Genomic DNA, 20,335 nt, shown 5'->3' on the forward strand with positions numbered 1-20,335 from the left:
TCTCTCTTTCTCTGTCCCTCCCTTCCTTCCTGCCTCCCCACTTTGATGACTCTAATGGCATGAGTAGTTGAAGTGGTTTTTGCTAACATTGTGGTGTGTTTTCTCCAGCTTTAATGCTATCTGATTGAGAGTGGCTCCCCTCAAGATTTTTGTGTATGGTTTGAAATGGAAATGTCCATGCATATCAGTTTGTAAAGCCCTTGATGGACTCACCTCTAGAAGCCAACAGCCATGTCAAGTCATAATGGGAACTCATTTTTTGTGATATTATATTTTGCATATTAGTGGGTGCATCCCAGTTCTCTTCCATGTACCCGTTTCCTCTATTAATTGACTGCCATGATTACAGCAGGACCAAGAGCCGTAGGTCTTCCTAGGAAAGTGTGCCATGAACTGTAGGACCTATGACTTCTAGAGACTGAGTGACCTCTAATTTCTGTGGTGGGACCTCTGACTTCTGTGAACTCTGGGGCCCCTGATGTATGTGGACTCTGGACCCCTGACTTCTGTGGACTGTAGAATTTATGACTTCTATGGATTATGGTGCCTTTGACTTCCATGGACTGTGGAACTGTAACTTCTGTGGACTCTGGAACCTTTGAATTCCATGGACTGTGAGACCTCTGACTTCTGTGGCCTGTGGGATCTCTGACTTCCGTGGCCCGTGAGATCTCTTAACCTCTGTGGCCTGGGGACCTCTGATTTCTGTGGTCTCTGGGCCCTGTGACCTTTTTTGACTTCCAAGCCTTCTGTGACTGCAGGACCTCATCAACATGTATATTGCCAAAGAGAAGCTTGATCATGTTAACCTGTTTCTCTTCTAAGGTGTTATGTAACTAGAATTTCTGCGCCGTCTTATGGCTTAAGTGGGGTGTTGAAGTCTAAATTTTTAAGGACTAGAGCTCTCAGACCAGGACTTTCCAGATCTTTTTTTCTGATACCCGACACTGTGACACTTTACTAAGTCACCTGATTGATGACATGAGCATCACTGGGTGTTGAAACACCTGGCCAGGGAAACAGGGACTTCTGTGGATTTACCCAAAGGATGGCAGACAGATTGTCGAATTTTAATGAAGGTGGGGTGGATCCCTGATGTTTGCCTGCTTTGAAGCATAGTGGAATCCCAGCATTAACTTCAGGGGTGTTGGTTGGAAACCTGCACTGGTGTCGGTTATATTCCACATTTGTCAGATCCTTAAATCCAGCTGAGCTAATTTTAGAAGTAGTTGGTTATAATGAAAAAGAACAATATATTCAGATGCATAAGATCGTTTTTAAATGAAATGCTCCCTGTTCTTTTCCTTCTTTTTAAAAGGCCTTTGGTCTGTTTTGGCCTTCAGGGCGAGCCGTCCTTTAAATTACATCAGAATAAATTTTTTTCCTATATGCCTCCATTGAAGGAGAGTGTGAGAGTGTTTTCTATGATGTGAGTGGGAGAAAATAGCGTGTTTTCACAATAGTTAATAAATTGATGGCTGTGAGTTTTGAAAGTGAGTTCTGTATATACACTGGGGTGGGATTCCACATAGCATGCTGTTTTTCACCCACCCGGCTGGTTGTCTAATTCTAACATAACTGCTATCCCTGATGCTAGAAACCAGAAAACCACAGGCTGTTCACATAACGCTTTACCCTTCTGGGGCTCAGGTGGGAACAGGGTGGTGGCGGGGTTCGAATCAACATGCCCTCAGTCCCCACCGAAGACCAGTGTTCCCCTGTTTGAACTGACTGCTTGAACAAGGATTCTAAAGTTTCTGGCCATTTTGATTGAACCGCAGCGAGGGGTGGCCCTAAAGCCTGCTTATGACATGGGTGATTACTCCTCAGGCCTGGGAGCAGCCTGCCAGGTGTCCCTCGCAGGCTCCCTGTTGGTTCTCTGCCTAAGGATATCTTCCCCTTCCCTGGGCGGGGCCTCTTTGAGGAGCAGAAGGATCATTTCGTGCTCATGTCCTGCTCATTCTTTGGCTTCTCTGCTGAGCTATCCAGCAGGGGTGCCAATTCTTCCATTTAGCTGACTATTATATAGCCCTTAAAAGGGAAGGGTTTATTTTAGCTGGCTGCTATATTGATTGCTATAGGGACGTTTCTATTTTCACTGGCGGCTATATTGACTGGGAAAGGGAAAGGGGCCGTATTGCCGGGAGCTGTCATATTGACTGTTACAGAAAAGATCTGTATTTAAGCAGTACCAGTGCACTGGGATCTCCCAGGCAGGATATTAATGCTAATTCATCCGCTCACCCCCTGCTGTGAGTGTTATTTGTTTAAATCTGTAGATTCCCACAGCGCGTTTATATCCTCACTAGAGTGAGCTCCGCTCCCTGTAATTATTTAACATTATATGCTGATATAAATTGTAACAGTTAAAGAATGGTAATGAGTAGCCAAAAAGAAAAGAAGAAAATAGAAAAAAATAGAAAAAAGGAAAAAATAGATACAATATTATATGCATATTTTGTGTGTATGTGTGTGTGTGTGTGTGTGTGTGTGTGCGTGTGATTAGAAACAGCAGAGTCACATTCTAAAACAGCAGTGAGAAGCTTCTGGCATCCTTCCTCCCAGTTCAGGTTGATGTACAGTGCTGCTCAGCCCACGTATTGTGCATCCACGTGTGTGTGTGTGTGTGCGTGCACACGCATCTGTATGTGTGTATGTGCGTGTGCCTGTGTATGCATGTGTCTGTCACCCACCAGGAAGATGCCGTATGTGTGCTATACCAGGTCATTTGCACACGTGTGTAACAATATACAGTGTTTGTTCCATGTCCTGGCAGGAAACTGGTCTATTAGCGATTTATCTTCTTGGTGAGTAGCTAATACCTGATTTTGTTCAAGGTTCCACATTCACACAGGAACTTTGTGCCTAAGACACAACTTTAGGGAAAGCCATTAGGGATTGCTCAGTTGGGATTAAACTGATAGGCCATTGGGTGTCACTGTCGCTCTACTGGCTATAGTAGAAAGTGGGGTTATCTGCTGGGGAAACTGGATTTCAAAAGAAAGTTTTGCTGTTTGAGTTGGAGGTGTTTGAGGTGTTTGTCTCTCATTTTGAGATTTCTTTTAAAAAAGCATACTTTTTTAAAGGACTCTCAAAATGAGAGACAAACATTTTTGTCTTATTTTTGCTATGCCAAGCTTCTAGCATTTTTATTGTTCTTGGAAATTGTGTGCTGACTGCGATTTGTTTGGCTCTAACCTGCAGAGCATCTAGATGAGAACTTCTGGAAACTGTCCCCCTTAAAAGCCCAGGTGACAAGGAGAGCTGATTTGGCAATAACTTGAAAAAGGAGGGAGAAAAATCTCCTGGGGCACGTGCTTGCCACTCCCCTGCCGCCTGTCCCAGTGTAGGTGGGAAGAAGGCAGAGAGAGAGAGCTGGGCCGCTGCCTGGTCACAGAAGAGTGGCGTTCTCCAGCGGGCTCTCCAGCAGCATGGATTTGTGCCAGGCTTCACCACAATTCATACTGTGTCAGTTTAATAAATGCACTACTTAAATTATGAAATTACAAAAGAAAAAAGAGAATGCACTTATTCAGACTCTTAATACATTAAAAATAAGGCATTAAAACTCTGACTTTTTTTTTTTCTTCCAGAATCAATAATGAACAGGAAGGGTTGTAGACATTAACAGTCATGGACATTCAAACTCTTATACATAAATTATCTTAGAAAAATGCACATAAGACTTGAATAATGTAAATACATTAATGCATTTAATAATTTAAACATTAAAGCGCAAGCAGGAATTTGAGGCCAAGGCTGTTCTGAGGTAAGGGATTGGTCCTAGAACTCGTGTGTCCTAGGATCGATGGGTGATTTCCCCTTGAGACACCCTGGAAAGAGAGTGCCTGGCCGGCTGGTGTGGCCAAGAATCCCTGGACATTCCTGATCTCAGCTGCCTCCCAGCCTCTTACTTTCACATATCCTGAGCTTCGTCCTCAGTTTCACGTTCTCTACTCCTATGTTTCTAATTGTTTGTTAGAAAACTAAGTGCTTCCACTTCAAAGAACAGTGAACTTTGAGAATCATGTCTTGGTTGAAAAACCAAAGCAAAGTAAAAACTCCTTTACCCAGCTCTGGCTGCTTGTCTGGTTGTGATTTGGGAAAGAGGAAGCGGTTGCTCCTTATAATCAGTGTGTCATGTCTCAGCCTGGAACTCCACTGTGTGCTGTGGTCAGGGGATCCAGGTTGCCACATGCTGATAGATTCGAAGACTGGATCTAATGGGAGGGCAGAAACGATATCCTTTATTAGCCTCTGGGTGTTGGGCATAATGATGGCTGGTAGCCATACCAGGAACGAGGCAGGTGCCATGGAGTTAGACTCAGTAGTCTGTGACCATGCCCTGCTTTGACTTGAGGGTTTCACCTTTGGATAGACTGATGTTATTGTTTTTTCCCCTTTCTTCCAAAATCGTATTTGCAGCAATACTGAATGATCTAACTCAATTTTTGACATCTGCACTGTGAAATAGCCTGGGCAGAATTAAAAAGCCAGGAGTACGTGTTTTAAGTTTTCATTTATTAATGCTAATGCTGTTTTCTGGTCATTCCCCAGCCCTATTTTATAGTCCAAATCACAGATGAGAAACTAGAAGAACTGTAAAAAGTATGTTACTGAGTTCATATTCTGAGAACTTTTTCTCCCTTTGTAGAAGTGTGTCTGTTTGATCAGTAATGCAAATGTTGTCCCACTGGGTTTGCTGTGGGACCCTTGAGAAACAGTTATCAGATGGTAGTGACTAAACAAAATCTGTTTTCATTATTGCCAGGTCCATGGGAATCTTTTACAGGATCTCAAATCTCCTGCCTGAAGCTTTACCTGGGATTGTCTTGATTTGGCCCAAGCTTTGTCTGTGCTGTCATCTGTGACTTTGTTGGCAACCCTTTCCAGTCTTTGTTATGGCCAGTGACAGTCTGGTCCCCCAGCTAACATGGGTACAAACTGGCTTCTAGCTAACTTGCAGGAGAATAGCTATGGGTTGACTTGGCATCTGAAGCAGATACAAACAGATTAGGCTGAGCTGCCCCAAACAGCTGGAAGAAAAACCAGTACTTTAAAAGGGCTGGGTGCAGTGGCTCACGCCTGTAATCCCAGCACTTTGGGAGGCTGAGGCGGGGGGATCACGAGGTCAGGTGTTTGAGGCCAGCCTGGCCAATATGGTGAAACCCTGTCCCTACTAAAAATACAAAAATCAGCAGGGCGTGGTGGCGCACTTGTGGTCCCAGCTACTTGGAAGGCTGAGGCAGAAGAATTGCTTGAACCTGGGAGGCAGAGGTTGCAGTGTGCTGAGATCACACCACTGCACTCCAGCCTGGGTGACGGAGTGAGACTCTGTTTCAAAAAAACAAAACCAAAATAAAACCCCCCCAAAACTGGTAGTCAGGTATTAGTTTAGAAAGAAGTGGTTTGGAGAATGGGTGGGGACAGCCTGGTGAATGACCCTGAGGTCAATGTGTTGTCCTGGGGACATGCGTAGATTCTTCTTCAGACCTGATGAGCAAGAGCCGTGCTTCCCAAGACTTTTTCCACCTGTTTTGTTTGAAGGAGGCAGAGCCTTTCTTACTGGTTTTACTTCAGCCTTGGGATGACTGTCAGACCTCAGTCTGTTATGTTCATTTCTTTTCCAGTTTTCAGAGCCCAAGCCTGCTCTCTCTGTTGCTTTTCCAACCTTGACCAGTGACTGTCTTCAGCCTGCACTCTGCATTTCATCCCAGCAGTAGGAAGAAGTGAGGTCAGGGGAGCACTTGAACCAGGGAGAATCGAATTCTCTTTAGATTTTGCTGGTCATACCCAGAAAAGCTGCTTTCTCTTCCCTTAATTCCAAGAACTGTTTGATGACCTTAACTGAGCATTGGCTTGTGCCAGGTAGAGATGTGTTGAACTAGGCAGTGGAGGCGGGGGTGACGGACAACTCTCTCTCCTGTTGGGGGCAGAGTGCTAGCTGTGGCAGGCAGTGATCAGATAGGCACTGATTGGGTCAGTTCACCCTCTGATATAGCCCGTATGCAGATTTCCTTTGAAGAGAGAGGAGTCAGGTTCATTAATTAAAGGAGCTGGCTTGAGAGGTCTGTAATTATAGGTGCTAGAAATCTGAATTTTAAGAGGTCTGTGCAGCTGCATTTTGAAAAATGTAGGGAGGCACCGAGAAGTACAGGTTGTGGGCAAGAATGTGGCTCAACCAGATTTTGGAGGTTCAGGTTTTGGCAGAATTCCTCTTCAAATTCATATTTATTCTTTCTTTTCATTTAGTTCTTCTTCTTTTTTTTTTTTTAAATGGAAAGTGAAACCTGTGATTTTTAAAAATTTTTTATGAAGGTTATACCCTGTGACAGAGAGGCTATCATTGCCAGAGATGAGAAACTATATGGGGGGCAGAAAGGAGTTGCTGTAAAGTAGAAGATGCTTAGTTGTTGAGGAAACAGGGGTCATCTTTGGGCCTTAGGAATTCAGTATTTGAAAAAAATTAGATAATTTCTTCCTTGAAATGGGTGAGGGGAGCAGGGAGCAGAAACTCATTTGAATGAAGCCTAAGGAGGTAAGTCTTGGGCAAATGATGGAGGAGTCTAGAACGTTTGTCCCAACGTCTCTTCCCAGAACAGCGTCTCCTCCTTTGTCATGCGTCACTTTTCCATGTGAACCCCAAGTTACAAACAGAAAATTTCAGACCTTTATGGGAAGTCCCTGCCCTGTGCCTTTTCTTTCTCATTTTCTCAGTTATTTGTAGGTTGACCTTTTGTTTTGAGTGCTTTTTCTCCTCTCTTTTAAAAAAAAGTATCCCTTTTTGCTTCTTGTCAAAAACCTTTATTTTAGTCCCTATTTGCATCTCTGTTAATTAAGCATGGCTTATTTGATATGTAGATGGATGGGGAGAGTTGGTTAGATGAATAGAGTTCTACTCTCTGCCTCCCCCGGGTGGTGGGCAGGGCTGCTCCACAGACCTGTAAGACTGAACAGCTTGGCAAACCCAGTGCGCGGGGGAACTCCTCACTGCCTCAGTGGTTTTGTCTCATTGGGGATATTGAAAGCGTCATCCCATTTTACAGCCTGGACCCTCTGTGAAGGGCTGAAAACATAAAATATAAAAGCCAGTCCTGTGTGCTCTTTTCTTACGTTCTTGTAGCGTATATATTGGGAAATCCACGGGTGAACCCGTACACTGTAGAGTAGAACAGAAGTGTCCAACACTCTCACTTGGTGCATTTACAATATGCAAATTCCAATTCCAATTAGATTGAAACCTCTATTTAGCAGAGTGGTTTTGTGAAATAAATAACTTTTGAAGAAGGAGGCCTACTATATATAATAAATATATATTTTTCCTTCAGTTGCCTGCATGGCGCTTCCTGCCTTCCCAGCCCTTGCCCAAAATGCTGATTCCGAAGCATCTTTGGGCTCTTTACAGAAGAGATGCTTCTCCTTCACTTCCTGGCACGGGGATTTCATCCTTGATTTACAGTGCTCAGCTAGTTAGCGCTGGTGAAGGGGAGAGATGGTGTGAAGGTCATTATGTCCGTTTTGTCCTCTCAGAGAGAAAGTGAGGGGGTGTGTTTCTTGCTGTGTGCTTGTCGTGGTAGCGGTGGAGTTCGAGAGGCCCCCGCTTCTGTCAAAAGGAGTCAAGCCAAACTCCCGTTCCTTTCTTCTTCACCCTCTGTACTACATGTTATCCAACAGGGGGTGAGCAATTTTGAAAGCGGAATTCAGAATTTCAGGAAGAGTAGCACACCACTGAGTAGAGAGCCTCCCCCCAGCACTCTCCTTTTCATCATTCTTCCCTTCTCAGCCCAGCCGTGACAAACTGACAGATAATTAACAGATCAGGCCCTCCTATTAGGCGCGCCCCGAAGCTGGAAGCTGCCCTGGCTTTATGCAGTCCTTTAGCAGCTCTGTCCATGTGGGTGGTGCCGCACTTAGAGGCCATAGCAGAGGGCAGGGAGTGCTTTGGGAAAAGCAAACAGCATGCTCTTTGGAAGAGAGAGTGCATAAGGGGGAGAGAGGGGCAGCAAGGTGCCCGGTTTGAAAGCACCTGGTGAAAAGACTTAGACTCTCAGGGTTGTGATCTGGAATACCACCGCCCGTCTCAGGGAATGGGGCTTTGGGTTATAATAGGATGCCTGATTACACAGACCATTTTGAAAGCCACTTCCCAGGTCAGGCTGTGCATTAGGTATACTCGTCTTTTGCTGTAACACTGTACTGGACTTACAGAACTGGAAGTGCCTTTGGCATTAAATATTTCTACACAGACACTGCCCTATGTGGCTTTCTCTCAGCTACCTAACTTTTCTTTCCCCGGTAGAAAGAAGAATTCACTGTGAGAGTATTCATTTCTACTTACTAGTGACTTTTAAAAACTACTTTTGTTTTTGGAGACAGGGACTTGCTCTGCTGCTCCGGCTGGAGTGCGGTGTGCAAACACGGCTCACTGCAGCCTTGGCCTTTGGGCTGAAGTGATCCTCCTGCCTTGACCTCCATGTAGCCAGGAACATAGGTGTGTGCCACCACGCCCAGCTCATTTGAAATTTTTGTTGTTGTTGTTGAACAGAAGTGGTGAGAGCAAAATAAAAATAAATTAAATAAATAATTTGTTGGGTAGCGACAGGGTCTGACTTTGCTGTGCAAACTGGGTCTCAAAATCCTGGGCTCAAACAATCCTCCCGCCTCAGTCTCCCAAAGTGCTGGGATTACAGGTGTGAGCTGTTGTACCTGGCCTCCTTCTTCTTTCTTTTTTTTTTTTTAAACTAGAGACAGGGTCACCCCAGGCTGGAGTGCAGTGGTACGTCATAGCTCACTGCTGCCTCGGCCTCCTGAACTCAAGCAATCCTCCTGCCTCAGCCTCCCAAGCAGCCAGGACCACAAGCATATGCCAACATGCCCAGCTAGTTTTTAAATTTTTTGAAGAGACAGGATTTCACTGTGTTGTGTAGGCGGTCTCAAATTCTTGGCCTCAAGTGGTCCTCCCATCTTGGCCTCTCGAAGTGCTGGATTACAGTCATGAGCCACCATGGCTGGCCCTGAACACTACTTTTCTACCTACCTTATGTGGCCACCCTTCTCATCTTCATGATGTGAAGTATTACTATGTAGATAAATATAGCAACATGTAGGGGCTATACATGGGCTCAGGTCCTTGGGCCTGGCATGTTGGAACAGAAAGAAGCACCTAATTGCATCAAACCACTCTAAGTTCATGTATGTGGAGCCCATCAAGCTGAAAGCATCCAGACAGCATCTGCTGTTATCAAATCACTCGTGAATCCAGCTAATTAAAATAGAGCTTCATTTTTCTGAACCATTGTTTGGCAGGAATTCGAAACGGGTCTAACCCAATTTCTGCGTGTTTATGAGCCTTTATTATATCAGAGGTACTTTTCTGTAAATGTACAGGGCAGCGTTAAATGAATTGATCCACACAGTATCACTGTAGACGCACTATGGAGTTGCTAATGATTTCTCTCCAGCTTTCTGGTTTCCAGACACAGTCTTGAAAGCTTTATCTTCCCTTTTTCTATCCTCTGCTCTTTTCTTCTTCTTCTTTAAAAAAAAATTTTTTTTAAACTTTCCTTTTATTTTGTAATCTTTTTTCTGTGGAAACAGGAAGAGTGTTCCCTTAATGAACTTTTCTCTTCCATTTCTCTTTTTCTTTTTCTTCCTCTCTTCCTGTTTCTGGTTTTCTTCTTGTGGATAAGATTTGTCTTTTCTCTCTTTATTTCTTGCTGTTTTTATTCCTTCCTTTTATACTTTCTCCCATTTGTTTTCTCTAACCTTTCCTTTCTCCTTTTTCTCTTCTTTCTATCTCCTCCCATTTTCCCTAATAAAATGTTCTTATACCTTTGTCTCCACATGCAAATACCGACTAGGGCAGATGGGGGTGCCTGTGGAGGCAGAGCTATCTGGCTGCTTTAAGATGATGTCAGCTGATTTTACTCTGAATTTGCTTTCATGCTTTATTTTACGTTTTAAAAAGATTTTTCAAACCACATCTACTCTACTTTATAGTCTATAATCCTACTTTGAAGATGAAAAGTGTTAACATAAATGCAAACTAATTATTCCTTATAACCCTTTGTGAGTCTCTAAGCAGTATTAGTTCCATTTTACAGATGAAGAAGCAGAAACAGGAAAGGTAAGTAGCCCTGAAAGTTCCTGAAGAAGTTGATGACTGAGTTAGAATTAAACCTAGCTCATCTTTGGCTTTGCTTTTTGATTACCACCTTAAGGAAATTGACTTTTTTCCCCGTTAAGAATCATACATATTTAACGTGAGGTTGAGTGAATACCATCTCCTTGACCCTTTCTCATTATATACTTTTAACGTTCTGAAGTTTCATTTGTAGTCTTTAGATGTTAAATGAATGTCTAGGTAATTCCTGGGAAAGAAGGATGCTGAACCACTTGTGGGCTGGTAAAAACCCTGTCTATTGCAGTCTCAAAGCAGAGTGCTCTCTTTCTCTTTGCAACAGCTTCCAGTAAGTGGGCCCACGTCACTCGTACTGGCCCCAGTGATCGTAGCGTTGTAGGAAGCGCTGCCATATTTGATTGAATTTAGCCATTCTGGAATGACGTGTTCATGAAGTCCGCTCTTGCATTACTGTGGCCTTTATTATTGCTAATGCATTCTGACATTACAGGTGTAGCCTTGGCTCTCTCAGAAAGGGCAATGCTGCTCTTACCAAGCGAAAGAGCAGAGTTTATGAAACTGTTAATACTGTGAGACCAGTGTTCACCTTTAGTTACCAAGCAGAATAAGGGAAATAAATGTTTTTATAGAAAAGATAGCCAGTGACAGCAGTCTATCCTAATTCCGCACCCAGCATTGTTTCAAAAAGCGGATTAGTTAATACTGTTCCCAGACAGAGAACTAGGACCAATGGATAGAAGGTTCAGGAAAGTAGATTTTAACTCAGTTTAAAGAGACACTCCTGAAAATGAGTTGACAGTCTCTTAAGGGAGTAGTTTCCCTGCTCATTATGAGCTTTCAAGAGGAGGCTTACTGGTCATTTGTCAGGGTTGTTGAAGAGGGGAGTCCTAGCTCATGGGTGGGACCAGATGGCTTAAGATCTCTTTTGGCTTCTTTCCTTGTCTTAGATTGCTACAGCAAAAACAGCATCTTTTCCTGGTTCTATTTTGACTTTACAAGTAGCCAGTGTACTGTGAGGACCCGTGAATGCTCAGTAACTATTCATTATTTAATCTCTGGCTTCCTGCTTCTTAATCTAACTTGAATCAAAGCTGTTCTTGTTCAATTCAGGAAAACCACCGTCTCTGGCACCTCCTAGAATGAGGCATTCTGGATAGCTGCGTTTTCTGGATGGCCATCAAGATCCATTTGAAAGCAGAACAAAACAAAAAACTTCAAAACTTTTGGCTGGGAATTATCTAAAATGGATCATATACTTTCTTGCTTTATTAAGCTGACTATCTGGAATATAATTTAATCCTGATGACTCAGTATTGTCATTTTACATGAACATGTTTATGTGGTGTTATAAGCATAGCTCTGTTTTCAAAACCTGTTGAAATATACATATGTTGTATATTTGCTCCTCCTTGAAATGACTTCACCCATTCTAAATGACCCCAAACTAATAAGCTTTTTGAATTTTTTGTTTGCTTTTCATGGATGTTTCTCTCTTGACATTTGCTGTTGGGCTTTTCTTGCTGTCACGTCTTTGTTCTGTGTCTCTGTACTAGCTGGCTCCTTCCTCCGTTCGCATTTGCAGCTTTTATCTCCTATGATTTGAATACCAGATAACGAAGCTTGTATAGAAAATAAATAGCGTGAGTAAAGCTTTGCTACATATAAAATATATGGAATTTGTAATATCTTTTTTGGCTGCACTGATTTCTTTTACTATTCCCTGTCTCCTTCTTATCTCTGTTGGTTTTCTCCTTTTTTCGAATTGGGTGTGAGCTTGGAGAGATGAGCTCTGGAAAGACGGGGTCTTGTCCTTGACCTAAGCCTATATCTGTGGCCCAGGTATCAGTGGCTGACTCATGGAATCAACTTAGAAATTATAAAATGGCACAGCCAGGGGGTCCTGAAGGTCATCTGTTTAACCCCTTATTTTATAGCAATAAAGGAATCTGAGGTACTGAGTGGGGACAAGCGAGGCCATTTCATGACAGCATTTGTGTAAGGTAAAAAAATATCTTGGAGGAAAATTCTCTGCTGGCTTATCAGCATGTTCAGAATTAAAGTACATAAATCAAAAAAGGCTTGTGTTTGTGGCAGCGTTTGGCTGTGTTTGCACTCAAGACTGATATGGATATTCTAGGAGAAGCTTTAATCCCTTCATTCAGACTTACAAGAAATGCTGTTTCCTTTTAGTTAAAAAAAAAAAAAAAAAAAAAGTCCAAGAGAGCATTTGATTTGAGGAACCAAAAGTCTAGAAAATGTATCCGGGAGTCCTCATCAATTTGGGGCATAATGAAATATAAAAAATACTCAATAAAAGCTCCTTTATTACTTTAACTGTTTAAATGTGGAGTTTTTAGCCATCAGGTTAATGTTTTGGTATCATTTTTTTATTTGATTGTGAGCACTTTTCCAGGTAGCTCTGCCACTCGAGCGCTAATCAGATTCCCACAGATGAATGGTGCTAGCTGCAGCCTGACATCACTGCGTTTTTGCTTCAACATTATTTTATTTTATTTGGTTTTCCTGTAAAAGTTAATAACTCCATGTCCATGTTTAAACAGGCAAGAAGAGAGAGAGAAAGGACACTGAGCAGAAAAGGATGAGGGATATCTCAGGAAGCTTGCACAGGAAATTTAGGAATTTTTGTAAATTTAGGGATTTTTGTAATTTCTAGGTACCTTACCTTATGAACATAATATGAAGAATCAGAAAGGTTACAAAGCAAGATGGTAATTCATAATCCTTCAGATTACAAAAAGTGAACTTCTCCGTTTCTTAGAGCTGGGAAGAATTTTAAATGAGTTACCATTGATTTAAAGGAGGAAGATGCTCAATAAACTGATTTGCTTAATGGTGAGAATTGTGTAAATTTTGTGTTAATCATAAGTAAATTATATGATCATCTCGCATCTCCTCATCTTAGATGACCAAGATGAGGAACAGCATCAGATGTAGGGTATAGAGACCCTCCTTTTCATCTTCCCATTAATAGTAGGACACAGTGGCTCTTGGCCAAGATGGCTCTGGAACTCAGTAGGTCTTTGTTGAACCATTTGTTTTATTGATTGATTGGTTGATTTTTAGAGACAGAGTCTCACTCTGTCACCCTGACTAGAGTATAGTGGTGCGATCATAGCTAAGTGTAACCTCAAACTCCTGAGCTCAAGCCATTTTCCCACCCTAGCCTTCCAAGTAGCTGGAGGACCACTATTACCAGCTATTTAAAAAAACAATTTTGCTTTTGAAACAATGGAGTCTTGCTATGTTGCCCAGACTGGTCCTGAACTCTTGGCCTCAAGCCATCCTCCTGCCTCAGCCTCCCAAAGTGCTGAATTACAGGCATGAGCCACCACGCCTGGCCAGATCATTTATTTTTTAAAGTGTGTGTTTGTTTATTGGTAGCCATGCTGATTAATAATAGGGATGTTTATGTTAGTTAGTGAAAGTTTGCTGAATGTTTCAAAGCCATGAGGACTACCTTTGGGTTCTTCTTGTGTGTGATGGATTTCCTTACTGAGCTGAACATTTCTGAATTGGGGTTTATCAGAGGGGGCAACTGGACTGATATCTCTTGATTCAGTTTCTCTTCCAAACTTGTACCTTGATACTAAAGACAATCTGTGGGTACAAATCTGACGATGGCTGTGATAGTAAGTTCTACAGCCATTATGTCATTCCCTCTGAAATATGTGTAAAAAAAAAATTACATTTTCCTCATCTGCATCAGTGGCATAGCTTATATTGCTTTCCTGTGTCTCACACTTTGTGTTGATAAGTTACTTCTGAAGTCTACGAGGGTGTGACCTGTGTTAGATAGCACTTTTTTAGAAAATGGAACCTACCCACCAAACTGTCCCCATAGACAGCCCATTCCTGGCCACCCTCTGGGGCTGGTATGCTTGTGCTTGGTGAGGAAGGTCACTTTCCTCTGATAGAAGCTGATTGTATGTGACTACTTGAATAGTAAGTTTCCAACCCTGTCATTCTGCTGTCAGTTTGTTGATTTTTTTTTTTTTTTTTTGAGACAGAGTCTTGCTTGCTCTGTCGCCCAGGCTGGAGTGCAGTGGCACAGTCTCAGCTCATTGCAGCCTCCACCTCCTGGGTTCAAGTGATTCTCCTCTCTCAGCCTCCCGAGTAGCTGGGATTATAGACGTGTGCCACCACACCCAGTTAATTTTTGTATTTTTAGTAGAGATGGGGTTTTGCTACGTTGGTCAGGCTGGTCTCGAACTCCTGATCTCAGATGATCTGCTGCCTCAGCCTCCCAAAGTGCAATTTGAAGATTTTTTTTTTTAAGACAGAGTCTCCAGGCTGGAGTGCACTGGTGCAATCTTAGCTCAATGCAACCTCCGCCTCCTGGGTTCAAGTGATTTTTCTGCCTCAGCCTCCCGAGTAGCTGGGATTGTAGGCGCTTACCACCACGCCCAGCTAATTTTTTATATTTTTAGTAGAGATGGGGTTTCACCATGTTAGCAAGGCTGGTCTCGAACTTCTGACTTTGTGATTTGCCTGTCTCAGCCTCCCAAACTGCTGGGATTACAGGCGTGAGCCCCTGTGCCTGGACAATTTGAATATTTTTAAGTCTGCCAGCTTATTGTATTATGAATTACACTTTTGGAACCCATACTTTAATTTTTTTTTTTTTAGGCCATAAAAGAAAGTTAATATAGGTTGAGTATTCATAATCCCAAATGCTTGTGACCACAAGTGTTGGATTTTGGATTTTTTCAGATTTTGAAATATGTGCATAATACTTACTGGTTGAGCATCCATAATCTGAAAATCCAAAATCTGAAATGCTTTGGATTTTGGATGTTCAGATTAGGGATGCTCAGCCTGTAGCAGGATCTAGGACTTGGTGGCATTCTGTTAATAGCAGATCTTAATTGTTTACCTTATTCTGTTTTCTGGTGGGTCTAAAGCAAATTCTTAGGCTGGGTGCAGTGACCCACACCTGTAATTCCAGCACATTGGGAGGCTCAGGTGGGTGGATCACTTGAGGTCAAGAGTTCGAGACCAGCCTGGCCAACATGGTGAAACCTTGTCTCTACTAAAAACAGAAAAATTAGGCTGGGTGCAGTGACCCACACCTATAATCCTAGCACTTTGGGAGGCCGAGGTGGGTGGATCACCTGAGGTCAGGAGTTCGAGACCAGCGTGACCGACATGGTGAAAACCTGTCTCCACTAAAAATACAAAAATTAGCTGGGTGCGGTGGTGCATGCCTTTAATCCCAGCTACTTGGGAGGCTGAGGCAGGAGAATCACTTGAAACTGGGAGGCAGAGGTTGCAGTGAGCTGAGATCATGCCATTGCACTCCAGCCTGGGTGACAGAGTGAGACTGTATCTCAAAAAAAAAAAAAAAAATTAGCCAAGCGTGGTGGTACATGCTTGTAGTCCCAGCTCGGGAGGCTGAGACAGGAGAATCGCTTGAACCTGGGAGGCAGAGGTTGCAATGCTGAGATCGTGCCACTTTACTCCAGCCTGGGCAACAGAGTGAGACTCCGTCTCCAGAAAAAAAAAGAAGAAAAAAAATTCATTTCTTGCTATCTTCTGAATTTGAACTCATGCTAGATTATGAGTAGTTCCTTTTTGGTATTCAAATTTATTTTTTAGCATTAGGTCATTCTCTGATTTTCTTATGGGGTGTCTGACAGAATTGCCTTTTATTTGTTTGTTTTCGAGATGGAGTCTCACTCTGTCATCACCCAGGGTATAGTGCAACGGTGCGATCTCGGCTTACTGCAACCTCTGCCTCCCAGATTCAAGCAATTCTTGTGCCTCAGCCACCCTAGTAGCTGAGACTACAGGCATGTGCCACTTCAACTGGCTAAATTTTGTATTTTTTTTTAGTAGAGATGGGGTTTCGTCATGTTGGTCAGGCTTGTCTCAAACTCCTGGCCTCAATGATCCACCCGCCTCAGGCTCCCAAAGTTCTGGGATTACAGGCGTGAACCACTGTGCCTGGCCTAGAAGTGCCTTTTAAAGACTCCTCAGAGATTTTAGTTTTGTGCATTGTGTGGGCTGATGGTAAACAGAATTTCTTGGCCCAGAACTTACTTCCTTGGAATTCAGGAGCCCATCTTCTTGCCCTTAGAGCAGGTGGCCCTAAGCCCTTGAGAGGGGATCCTGCTTTGCACCACCTGGTGGTCACCTATTCAGTAGCTGACCCCCAGTGATGCCTTAATGTTTGAGGTTGCCATTATCTATGATACAACCTTTCTTCGTCTCCTTCCTAATCATCCCACAGTTCAATAGTGCATGACTAGAGAGAGCTTCACCAATCTCCATCTGGCCGAACTTCAAAAGAAGTGGAAACTGAATCAGGGTTTCATCTGCTGAGCATCTGAAGCTACTGGAGTTTAGGAGAAATAACTTTCAGAAAGCATGAAATTCAACCAGTGGTGGAGAGAAAGAGACTAGGAAATAGAGGCAGCAGTATCATTAGGGAGTTGCTGGGGACTGTGTGTCACATATTTTTAGTGTTGGAGTCACCCACCAGCCACCGTCACTGTGTGAGCTCACATTTCTCCCAGGGAGCATCTTGGACACTGAGTCATTACATTCCTTTAGAGTGATTTAACTCAACAGCTTGACACCTTCATTAATTTTACAACACGAAGCCTGGGTGCTCTCTGCTTCCTCTTTAACAGTGCAGTGCAGGGAAATTAGAGGAATATTGAAAATATAAAACCGGGGGATACTGGAAGAAGGAGCAGTCAAGGAGCTGTTGAAAGACATCATGTTAAGAAATTGAACTCCTTGTCTTTCCTTGGTATCTCCTGGGATCGAGCACCCAGCTCTTGCCACTTGTCTCTGGCAAAGAAGCCTTTTATTTCCGTTCCTGGCATGCCGGCCAAACCTCTGACTTGCAGCCAGCTCGTTTGCCTTCTCTGCTGAGGTCACTGCTACCGTGATCCGTGTATAATGGCATTTTCCTCCTCCTTTCAGTATGAAGGCTATTACAGTTTCTTCTCTAAACAGGACTTCAAACAATTTGCTGCCAGTTGCATTTCAAAGCAAAGGAAAAGGCAAATGTCATCCTTTTTTTCTCCCCTCTTTGGGTAACTTCTTTGTTGGTTGCATCAAAAATTAGAGGGGCTGCTATCTAAATTCAGGTGGGGATGCATGGGGACAAGGCATTTAAATTTGCTTTTCTTTCTCCCTGAAGGAGAAAAACCCTTTTCCTTCTCAACCTTTCCTAAAAAGGTGCTTTGATCTTCTCAACCCAGAAGCAAGGGTTTTCATTTCTTCCAGGCCGGCGTGTGCTCCTCAGCTCCTTCTGTGGCATGGTGACCGTCACCCGCTGCATCAGCAGCTCTGCTTTTCAAGCCGTGCTCCTCCACTGCACCAGTGGCCTTCGGGCTGGAAGTTGGCACCCAGAGTCCTCGGCTGGACACAAACACCTCTCCAAAGTCACCCTTACGTCCCTAAGATCACTGTCCCTTGACATTAAATAGTGCGTAGTGGTCTAGGATGCTCTTTATTTCAGTATACATTGCTGGAAGAACTACTTTAATCAAAGAACAAAACAGTGACATTCTGGCAAGCAGTTCATGCAATATTTTTGAGGCCAAGGAAAAAAAAATTAAATGGCAGAGATATTTCACTTTGAAAGGTAGTTTTTGTGCATGTGAAGTTGCCACTTTTCATAAAGGCTTTTACTACATATATCAATGAGTTTTAAGAGAGACTAGGGTCAATAATGTATGCTTTAGAATTCCCTAAATACAGATTTACACAATAGCCTTAAAATATATTATGTTCTATCATGTCAACTGTTGTGCATTTCTACCAGCGGTATTTTATTTCTTTAATGTGAAAAACAAAAGGACAGAGGAAAGTAAAGTAAAACAAAGGAAATTAGGGCCCACAAGCTTAATTAGTATAGGGTTGTAACCCAGATCAACAGTGGGAAGGACACGGTGACAAAACCCAGGAAATTCCAAGTCCAAAGAGAGGCTCTTTCCTTTAACTCCTTGAGTGCCAGGGCACTTGCCAGCCAGCTCCTTACCCAGGTGCGGGAGACTCCCTGCCTACAACTCACTGTCTTTATTGTTGAACTTCCTGGCTTTTGTTGACTTTCCCTTCTCCTTTCCTCCTTTAATGTACATGAAACATACCTTTGTGTGTGTGTTAATTATAGATAAATGGGCTAAAAGTACCTCTTGGTTTTGTAACCCTCAGAGAAGGGGAAAGAGTACAAAAAAAATTCCTGTCACTGTCATCTGTTCATTTTTAATGAGCAATTTTTAAAAATTGAAAATAAAAGAAGAAAATGAATAGGTGTTGAACCAGCCCGTGATATGTAAATGCCAACTAGTAATTAGCTAAAACCTCAATTTTCATTCTGTTTCATCTTGCAAAACATTTCATTTTCCCTGAGTGAAAACACTTAATTTGGGCTGTGCGAGTTAGCTGAGTGGCCGCCCCGGCCTGCGCCTCCGCCAGCTCCGGCTAGGGGGCACTTTGGCTCTGCGCTTCTGCCGCCTGCGGCTCGTCCACCTCAAGGTTATTCCCCTCTTGCCATTCCAGTGGTTTTGCTCCGAGTGTGCAGGCCCCTCCCCCCCACTCCCTTTAGTCTGGTTTCGGGGAGCCTACTCCTTGTCCTTGCAGAGGCGCGTATTGAATTTTGGCTGACCGAGCCTTCCCCTGCATATTAACTTTCCCCTCTTACCTGGCTTTTGGGCCCTTGGCTTCCCTGAGTTGCAGCCACACGCTGAGAGCAGCTTTCTGGAAGCTTGCTTTCTCCCTTTGAGGTTGCACACAGAACTGCCTCTAATTTTTGTTTGTTCCCGCTGCTTTTTTAGTCATTCTTTTCATTTTGGCAGCTGGGGCACCTCTCCTTGATTGAGGCGCACACACATTTGCCCTCCCGCCGCACTGAGGATGAGGATTCCGACGCTTCCTTTCTTTTGTATGCTCATAGATTTGTCTTCAACTCTGGTTTAGGGTCTGCCATCTTTTGGATATGTTCCTCGAATGTGGCTTGTGGTTGCCCCTGCCTCCTTCCCTCCCCAGCCTGTTCCCTAGATAGAAAGAGAGTGTGTAGACTTGAGAAAGAATGGGGAGCCCGGCATTGTGAATGGCAGATCAGAGAGGAGCTGCATGTAGAAAACCAGAGTTATGTTGTCCTAGGACCCTGGATCCGCCAGTGCTCTGCCTGGAATCTCAAGGAACATGGTCTCTTTAGTGAGATATATAGCTTCATAATTAGCCCGTTGCATTTTTTCACGAGTGCTAGCATCAGCGTTCTACGATGTGTTTCTCTGATTAACAGCTGCTTTGCAACTATTTCCTTGTGCCGCAGATGACCATATTTGTCAAGGAACTCCTGACAGAGTACTGATTTCTTACTAAAATGCAGCATTTCTGTTTGAAGAGGGTTCTCATTCTTGGCAGTGCCTGGCTTTTTAAGTCAGTCCTTGTTAAAGCTCGAGTTGGCTTTGGTCTAACGCTTGTTAACAGGATTCTGGGTATCTAGTTTAGAGTATGAACGTAGGAACCTTTCACAGGCAATTTAATCTTCCGAGCTGTGCACGTGGAGCAGTGCGGCGCTGGAATGGGGTTTCGGCCCGTAGATTATATTGGTCATTTTCTTTTGCCCTCTAGTTGTAATCTCTCTGGGTTAAAAAAAACTTGGCTTTGGTGGTGTCATTAATTTTTGAATATTTTTAATATTTTAAAATGGCTAATGAATGCTCACATTTTAGGAGATAGATGTGTATATAGTACACAGGAGTGCTGGAATTGGTGGCATTCCAAATAAGTGTCACAGGAGACAATGCATCAGGTTTACATGTCAGGTGCAAAGTGCTAAGGCTCCCTCAAACCCCGGGTTCATTATTAGGCAGGCTCTGTTCTCCTGTCCCCCTTGTGCAGAAAATAAAGTGTGCAGTCTGGAGATTACAATGTGCAGGTAGGTCTTTTGTAGGAGAGTGGAAAACACATAGGAAGCATCTCTTCGGTGAGGACTGTCAGGAACCTCGATTCTTCTCACCAGGGATTACTTACCCTACACAATGCATTTAACAGCACATAGTTCATAGTAGATAACCCCTGAGTATACTGTATTCCATTGATTTATACAGTTACAAATCCTGCTCTCTCAAATACAGATCTCTCTCAATTGGCCAGTCATCTTGGATCCAAAGGTGTTTTTCAACCTGAAGTTCCCCCCGACCTTTTTCCAAG

At 43.2% G+C, this 20,335-nt stretch overlaps 1 protein-coding gene across 3 annotated transcripts in view; it reads left to right on the top strand.

The window, feature by feature from the left end:
- PEX14 (peroxisomal biogenesis factor 14) overlaps positions 1-20,335 on the top strand; it is a 148,394-nt gene that overhangs the window by 32,348 nt on the left and 95,711 nt on the right. The gene's annotated exons all lie outside the window — the stretch shown is intronic.

This window comes from Callithrix jacchus, chromosome 7, assembly GCF_049354715.1.
Source record: "Callithrix jacchus isolate 240 chromosome 7, calJac240_pri, whole genome shotgun sequence".
NCBI classification, from domain to species: Eukaryota; Metazoa; Chordata; class Mammalia; order Primates; family Cebidae; genus Callithrix; species Callithrix jacchus.